This window comes from Oratosquilla oratoria, chromosome 24, assembly GCF_046742065.1.
Source record: "Oratosquilla oratoria isolate Oo_2021 chromosome 24, ASM4674206v1, whole genome shotgun sequence".
NCBI classification, from domain to species: Eukaryota; Metazoa; Arthropoda; class Malacostraca; order Stomatopoda; family Squillidae; genus Oratosquilla; species Oratosquilla oratoria.
This window is the reverse complement of record NC_134800.1, coordinates 5,446,112-5,454,391: the sequence shown is the minus strand read 5'-3', so window position 1 is coordinate 5,454,391 and position 8,280 is coordinate 5,446,112.

Genomic DNA, 8,280 nt, shown 5'->3' with positions numbered 1-8,280 from the left:
GAGCCGTGTGTATGTGTGTGTGTATTCACCATGGTCTTTCACCATGGTCTGGATCACGTGTTGGACTCGTGATCGACAGCGATTTCCCTCCCGGAAGAGAGCCCATAGCTCGTATGACCGATCTATGGGTAATGATGTGACCTTACACGCACACACACACACCCAACTCCCCGCCCACGAGAGTTGGAGTAACGACTCGAAGCGCAGCGATACTGAAATAATTTCAGTCCTGGGCAGGATTCGAACCCGGACCGCCGTAGAGACGGTCGGAGCCTCTGTGTGTGTGTGTGTGCGCGCCTATAGGCTTGTTTACGAATTCCCACATCCTCCCTGACCTTGATGAATGTGATCTCCCCGTGCCAGCTTGACAACGAGAGAACACAGATGGCTTCCGGGCGAAGTTTTCGGGGATTAGCCGGATTCACAGGACTTGTCCGGTCTTAGCAATCAACCCTTTGTTCACTAATAAGGCCTGGGTTCAGCAAAGGCACGTCTCTCCTCTTCGCTTAAACGTAACAAAGGCTATGCCCTTGATCGGACCTAAGAAGATAGCGTCTAATGCCGCACATGATTAAAGAAAGAGAGGAAGGGAGGGGAGAGGGAGAGAAAGAAAGGGAGGAGGAGAGAGAGAGAAAGAGAAGGAAAGAGAGAAAGAGAAGAAGGGAGGGGAGAGAGGGAGAGAAAAAAAGAGGAGGAGAGAGAGAAGGGGAGAGAAAGAGAGCATTCGTGTGTGTGGATGTGTGCATGTGTGTGTGTATTTACCTGATTGTATTTGTATCTAAATGTACATAAGGAAGGTCCAACGCCTATGTGTGCGTGCGTGTGTATGTATGTATTCATGTGTGCGTGGGTTATCTGTGTCCGCGTGTGTGTGTGGGTGTCTGATCGTGTGTGTACGTAAGCGTGTGTGCTTGTATGTGTATGTGTGTGCCTGTGTGTTATTCAGTCCATTTACAAAAAAGAAAAAGATGCAAAAGCGACATTCCCAATTTTACAAGACATCAAAGAATGTAAAACCAAAACTCACTTGCATATCATGTACAATCTCATTGGACAGCAAGGAGAGAATGTTCATTAATGTGTAAAAAAAAAATCCTCATAAAATTTCTATGACAATGGTAGGACATTTGATAAACAACAGAACAACTCTCAAGGCTCTCCATTAGTGAAAATAGGAAGAGGAAGAAGAAGAAAAAGATGGAGAAGAAGATGAAGGAGTAGAAGAAGAAGAAAAAAAAAACAAGGACGGACAAGAAGAAAAATGTGAAGATGAAAGAATAGAAGTAGAAGAAAAAACAAAAACAAGGACAAGAAGAAAAAGATGAAGAAGAAAAAGGAGTAGAAGAAGAAAAAATACAAGGACAAGAAGACAAAGAAGAGGAAGAGAAAAACGAATAACAACAACAACAAAAAGACAAAGAAAAAGAAGAGGAAGAGAAAGACGAACAACAACAACAACAAAAAGACAAAGAAAAAAAGGAAGAGGAAAAAGAGAAAGAACAAGAAGAAGAAAAAGAAGAAGAAGGAAAAATGACCTTTACTCAGATCAAGCATATAGACGAAGATAGCTTCAATATCAGATATACCCTATTTCCCAAAGGCTTTCAACCCTGTGACGCACTTTGTTTTCTTTATCCTGGTTGTCCACAGACTATTTTATTGCAACCCAATCCCTCGACTTTGTCTTCATGGGGTCCCGACCCGTGGGAGTCACTTTCAGATCGGTGTACTTTCTTCATCTAATTAAAATGTATTGTTTCTCAACCAGAATAAGGACTGTAAACTACTTTTTAGTTTTCTTATTACCTTTTACAACACCTCCATGACAGTCAATTTTTTTTATCTATTTACTTATGTATTCATTCGTTTTCTAATTTATTTTTTTGTTTACTCGTTTGTTATTAAATATAGAAATTATATATACTCATATATATATATATATATATGTATATGTATGTATATTATATATATATATATATATATATGTATATGTATATTTAAACGACATTATCATCGTCGTTCTTGTAAAAATGTGTGCGTACACACTGACCGTTACCGGTTACCTGAGGGCCGTGGCTCTGTTGCAAGAGAGACTTGGGGCAACGGGTGGACTGAATGACTGAAGTCGACCGTTTCCACCTTTTGCCTTGGCGATCTTTCCTTCTTTCGATTCTTTCGCCCACATCGGCATCAATTGTCCTAAATGTCTTCCCATTCCTGGTGCGTTTCCGAACCTGCGACTGGTAACTCCGTGTCAAGAATGTTTGCCATCAGCGCTAAACGCTGGACCGTCACGACCTCCTCGGGCGTAGCAACAATGACGTCAGGAGTTAGACACAAGAAAAGCAGTGTTTATTTTATTTTATTTTTAATCTACACTCACTATACGCGCACACTTGAAAAAAATTACTTCTTTTTCTTCTGTGTCATCATACTTTTTATTTTCTTCTTTTTCTTCTTGTTTTTTTTCTTTTTTTCTCCTGCTTTCTTCTTTGCTTTCTCCTTCGTTTTCTTCTGCCTCCTCCTTTTTCTTCTCATTCTTCTTGTCCTTTTCAGTCTCCTCCAATCTTATGTTCTTATCATAGCCATCACCCCCCAGTCACCATCCACCTACACCTACACCCACATAGCCACTTCCACCCACACCCACATCCAAACACATATCCCCCCACACCCACATACCCACTTCCACCTACACCCACATACCCACACACCCACACCTACATACCCACCTCCACCTCCACCCACATCTACGCCCACATACCCACCTACACCTACGCCCACACACCCACCTCCACCTTCACCCACACCTGCACCTACCCACGCTCACGCCCGTCCAAGACGCCCACGTTGAGTGTGACCTTCCCTGAGAGGAGCTTATCCTTCTGGGTTTCAGACTTCCTGTTTGGTGTACTCTTCAGACTCTTACAGATTACGAAGTCTTACAAGGGACTTCGTGGGGCTCAGCACCCGGCGAACTGACTTCGACCCCTGGCGTTCTCGGTGTGTTCTTCAGTATAGAGAGTGGGGGAGGGAGGGGTGGGTGGGGGAGGGAGGGGGGTGGGGGGTAAATGGTTGATCACAGATAATGTTACCATGGCTTGAAGAAGAGATTTATATCGTTTATTTATAATGAATAACGTTTCTATGGCTTGAAGAACAAATACAACGTTTGTCGTGGGCATCATAAGATTATCATGGCTTGAAGAACAGGTACAACGTTTATTTAGAATATCATGAATATAACATTTCTATGTCTTGAAGAACGGATACAACGTTTGTTAAGGCTGCCATAAATAACATTATCGTGGCTCGAAGAACAGATAGAACGTTTAATGATGATACCATAATGTTATCATGGCTTGAAGAACAGAAATAACGTTTGTCGAGGATGTCATAAATAACAGTTTCGTTGCCTGGAGAACAAATAGAACATTTATTGAGAATATCATGAATAACATTATCATGACTTGAAGAACATATATAACGTTTCTTGAGGATGTCTTAATTAACTGTATCATTGTCTGGAGAACAGATAAAACGTTTGATGTGGATATCAACATTATCATGGCTTGAAGAAACGTTAGGATATTAAAAACGTTTTCATGGCTTAAAGAACAGATACAACGTTTTTTAGGATATGAATAACGTTTCTATGGTTTGAAGAACATATACAACGTTTGGTGGAATATAATGAATAACGTTTTCGTTGGTTTGAAGAACAGGTACTTTTTTTTTTTTAAGATATCATGAATAATGTTTCCATGACTTGAAAAACGTATACAAAATTTGGTGGAATATAATGAATAACGTTTTCATGGCTTGAAGAACTGATACATTTTTTTGTGGATATGAATAACGTTTCCATGACTTGAAGAACATATACAACGTTTGGTGGCATATCATGAATAACGTTTTCATGGCTTGAAGAACAGATACAACGTTTTATGTGATATAGATAATGTGAACGTGGTGTGAAGAACAGAATCAACGTTTGTTGGGATATCATAACTATCATTACCTAGAGAACGTTTGAGGATATCACAAATAACATTAGTATGGCTTGAAGAACAGATACAACGTTTCTTGGGGGTGACGCAAATAACGTTATCATGGCTTGAAGAACATAAAAAAAAAGTTTATTTAGAATATCATAAGTAACCGTATCGTTGCATGGAGAACAGATAGAACGTTTGATGATGACAGCATAATGTTATCATGACTTGAAGAACAGGTATAACGTTTCCTGGGGTTGTTATGAACAACTGTATCGTTTCCTGGAGAACAAATAGAACGTTTGATCATGAAACCATAACGTTATCATGGCTTGAAGAACAGATCTAACGTTTGATGAAGACAGTATAGCATTTTCATGACTTGAAGAACAGATACAACGTTTCTTGAGGATATCATGAATAACATTGTCATGGCTTGAAGAACATCATGAATAACTATAACATTGCCTGAAGAACAGAACGTTTCTTGAGAATATCATAACATTAGCCTGGCTTGAAGAACAGATGTAATGGTTCAATGACCTGAAGAACAGGTAACAACATTTCTCGAAGAACATGAGGATTTGAAAAAGCTTCTTCAGGAACTTCGTGAAGAACAGATAGAACTTATCTTGAGAATATCATAACATTAGCATGGCTTGAAGAACAGATCCAGTGGCTCTATGACTTGAAGAACAAGTAACAACATTTCTCGAGAAACTTAGATTTAAAAAAATCTTCTTCAGGAACTTCGTGAAGAACATATAGAACTTATCTTGAGAATATCATAACATTAGCATGGCCTGAAGAACATATGCAATGGTTCTGTGACCTGAAGAACAGGTAACAACATTTCTCGAAGAACTTCAGGATTTGAAAAAAAAACTTCTTCAGGAACTTCGTGGTTTTGGAGGAACTTCGAACTTCGACTGTTGAGGACTTCGCCAACGCCTCCAGCAGGTAACGTGGCACTGGAGGAGCTCATCCTCGAAAGGAGGTCAGCCTCGCAACCCTTTAACCTCTGTACGCCCTCAGTAGGTTTCTGGGCGAGTCCCTTGTACGTTGTCCTATTTTTAGACACTATCCTCCTTGGCGCCAGACGGCCAGTTGCATTTGTCTGAGGGGAGGAGTAAAAAAAAAAAAAGATATATATATATATATATTCTATTTAAGATATATATTCTCTTCAAGAAAGGAATTTTGAGGATAAAAGAGATTTTTTCTCTCTTTTTTAAGGGAAGAGGGTAGAGTGGAGTGAGATAGGGATGGAATGGGCGGGAGTGGTTTTTATGCCTTTGTTTTTTTGGCTACCTCCCTTATACGGAGGAAAAAGCCTTTGGTATACGAATGTATGTACAATCAGGATTGATGCTTTGATAATATTTTGAACAGGAATGTTGGTGAAAATAATAAGTCCAGAAATTCTTGGTGACCCTTTCAAATGGCTTGGCAACCCAACTTTGGAAGAAGATCTCGTTGCCAGCTTCGGATTTGTGTCAGGGTCGGTTTGAGTCATGTCGTTGTTAATTATCTCTCTCTTTCTCTCTCTCTCTCTCCAGTTTGCAGAGAGTAACACAACTTGCCGGTAATGTCTACCCAAAGACATAAAGAGGCGAGACAGTAAAATGACTTATGAGGAATTTCCTGGAACACAAGATTCTTTAGTTACTACAAGAAGCCAATGGCAGTGTTGTCATATATTACAAGAAGACTATACTATCCACATGTTTCATAAAATACAAAAAGTTTATACCACCCACATACGAAAAAGTCGCAAAGATTTATCATAAAAAAAGATAAATGACAACAACGTGATATTATCCGTCCGCTAGATCAACCTGAAGTTCATTATTTATCACAAAACAAGAAGAACGTTCAGTCTCGTTAAGAGAAAAAAAATTGCCCCATACAGGTGATTTTAGTAATTTTTTGTGGAACCTTTATCTCGACTTACTCCTGTCATTGTTGATACTTTTCCCTCTCATTCTTTCTGTCGCCAGGCGATTTTATTCGTCTGTAGTATTTACTCTGTAGCGCTGAGCTTTAGTGCTTGGATTGTCTATTTACTGAAGCCATACGACTTTGCTGAGGGACCCAGAATGCAAATGCACTGTCCCCAAACAAATGAGATTTACTTGTTTATTTGTTTGTTTACCTTATTATTATTTATATTTATTTATTTATTCATCTACTTGATTATTTGTTTATTTTTGTTTTGTATGTATCTATCTTCGTTTACTTGTTTATTTGTTTACTCGTTTGTTTATGTATTGATTTGTTTTTGTTTTGTTGTTCGAGCCTAATGCAAAACGAACTTTTGTATTAGATATTTATTTTATTTATTTATTTATTTATTGACGTTAATTTTTTTTTTTTTTTTTTTGGGGGGGGGGTTCTTGAATCATCGTCATCCTCTCACAGTAGGCCTTTCCCAGATGCACACTAAATATTGTATTCATCAACAAGTTCACCTTTAATTCTTTCTCCTACTCTTGTAGCTGTGTTGTCTTCCTCTTTCAATGATCCAAACATCCTTCCACAAAAAAATAAATAAATAAAAAGAAATCGTATTTGTGACCACCCTAAATGTGTTAGAACACGAAATGGAAAAAACAAAAATGTTAAATGTCAACATCCTCAGACGCGAGTCGTCGACATTTTGGAGACAAAATTGGCGGGAAACTGAATCCAAGCATCTCTCAACGAAAATATATAAATCTCCTTTAGTATTTGTAACCACGCTAAAGGTGAAAGAACACGAAATACACAAAATAGATAAATAAGTAAATTAATAAATAAACAAATGAATAAACAAATAAATAGATAAAATCTTTGATATCATCATCTTGAGACGTGAGTCGTCGTCGCCTTGTAACGGAAGACAGAATTGGCGGGAAACTGAACCCAGGCGTCTGACCGTCTGACCACAATTCCAACCCCCTGGATGACGTATTCCTCGTCTTTGCTGACGTGTCAGGTGGTCAGCATATGCTGAAGCTATTTCTCCCTCTGAAATCAGATACTCTCGTTCCCCTACGTCGATCTTTAATTGGTGAAAATACCGTTTGATGTTGATTGTGTATCTAAGGACACCACATCGACGCTATGGCCCATCCTCTCATATGGTAAGTCTACGCCAGGAGTCGCTGAGTTGCTGCGGCCGAAGCCGTCACCTTTCTCCCATGATGCGCTTGCGGGGCTGTCGGGGCAAGTAACAAACCGTCACTGCTAGGAATCGGAGAGGAGTGCGGGATTCGAACCCAGGACTAAGCGAATGCGAGACCAGCACGCTTCCCCCCTTCCACCCTTCCACCCTCCCCCACACGCATTAATAATTCGATGTTTTTTTTATTTACATTTTTGCTAATCTTATTTTGTATCATTTTATCTTGAATATTATATATATGCTACAACTACGGGATGGGTAGAAAACGCTGATCTAGGTTAAAGAGAGAGAAAGAGAGAACGAAACCTAATTCTTGTCTCTCTCTCTCTCTCTCTCTCTCTCTCTCTCTCTTTCTCTCTCTCTCTCTCTCTCTTTTTTTTCTTTTCTTTTTAACACCGTCCAGACACGTTCACTCCGGCGCGTGACTCACGGAGATGAATGAAATCGCCGGCCGACAACAGAAATTAAAAAGAGAAAGTACCACACGGTACACAAGATCCCGGTAAGGCCTCAGTGGTTAGTAAAATCGCCCGGCGGCAATCAGACCACAAGGGCAAAGGGCCAACGGGTACGCAAGGGGGCAAGTTGACTCAAAGAAGTCTGTCATCAGACTCCTCCAGACGCTTCTTGCATTCAGCGTCTCAAGAAACTGAGGAGCGGAAGAGAAAGACGACGAGGAAGAGGAGGAGGAGGAGGAGGACGGGGACAAGGTGGAGGAAGAGGAGGAGGAGGACGGGGACGAGGTGGAGGAAGACGGGGACGAGGTGGAGGAAGACGGGGACGAGGTGAAAGAGGAGGAAGAGGAGGAAGGGGACAAGGTGGAGGAAAAGGAGGAGGACGAGGAAGAGGAGGAGGAGGACGGGGACGAAGTGGAGGAGAAAGACGACGAGGAAGAGGAGGACGGGGACAAGGTGGAAGAAGAGGAGGACGAGGAAGAGGAGGAGGAGGAGGACTGGGACGAAGTGGAGGAAAAAGACGACGAGGAAGAGGAGGAGGACGGGGATGAGGTAGTTGAGGACGTGGACGAAGTGGAGGAGGAAGGGGATGAAGTGGAGAAAGAAGGGGACGAGACGGAGGAGGACGGGGACAAGGTGGAGGAGGAAGGGGACGAAGTGGAGG